This window comes from Perca flavescens, chromosome 2 (genome assembly GCF_004354835.1).
Source record: "Perca flavescens isolate YP-PL-M2 chromosome 2, PFLA_1.0, whole genome shotgun sequence".
Taxonomy (NCBI): domain Eukaryota; kingdom Metazoa; phylum Chordata; class Actinopteri; order Perciformes; family Percidae; genus Perca; species Perca flavescens.
This window is the reverse complement of record NC_041332.1, coordinates 37,743,929-37,745,077: the sequence shown is the minus strand read 5'-3', so window position 1 is coordinate 37,745,077 and position 1,149 is coordinate 37,743,929.

The window sequence follows — 1,149 nt, the reverse complement described above, 5'->3', positions numbered from 1 at the left end:
AAAAAAAAACTTTCAGCACTTCATCTCCTGTCTCCTGTTAGGATACAGTCTTCAACTTCTCTGCACTAAGTTAAAATAGCTTGCTGTGCATTTCCCACTTGGTGGACGTGCTGATATTGTGCCTCAGGCCTTCGAGGCTCTTCCCTGGATAATTAGTAAATAAGGCACGTCGTATTTTGGTTCTGTTTACAGCACTTAAGCCGCAGTCCAACCAAACACATACCTATATTCTGGAAAACAATAATATCTCACGTATTAATACAGCATAAACACGTCAGCTGCCATCACCTAAAAAAAAGGCCATGCTTGTCACTGGGATTTATCTCCATTTTGATTTTGTATATTTCTATTCTGGGATATCTTGGATATAACCATACCGCTATCTAAATAAGCAGGCTGCATTACCCTTGGGGCTTTTTAAATGATACTTCTATGCAGCAGTGGTCAATTAATCAATTTATTCATGGATTTAGGTGAGTTACAATGGTTTCCAGTAATGCCAATGACTTGGACTGAAATGAAGCAGTGATCCTGTGATCCTAAAGAAAACAGATATGATATACCCATACCATTCAGAGTGGACATGGCTGCTTCCTGCTTCCTTAATCAACAGTTTTCAATGCTGTGACATCCATTTTAAGCTGCCCAATCACTCAAAGAAACACCCTAAACGTTTACTCATGTCATATATGAGTTCAAAATAGACTTTGAGCTTTGATGATCTAAGCAGAGGACCAATAATCCTAAGGGACTTTTTCATAGACGATTCATCAAATTTCTACTCACTCAAAAGACTTATTGATGTGACGTTTGCATCAAAACAAAACTTGAAGAGGCTGTCTATTTTTCTCACAGTTCTGTGATTGATTAGCACTGCCAGTATAAAACCTCTAAGAATGACATCTTAGAAACAATTAGATTTCTACTGAATTTGTTGCATTCCTTTCAACTGTTTTTCTTTCAGTCTCTTCCTCTCTTTGTATTCTCATTCACTCATCCAGTCACTGATCTCTCTCTCTCTCTCTCTCTCTCTCTCTCTGTCTGTCCCTCTCCTCTTTATCTCTGCGCTCTTTCTGTCTGTCCAGACTGCTTTTCATCCAAGGCAGAGGACCGGCTCTTCAGGAAACTGTTTAGAAGATATAACCAGTT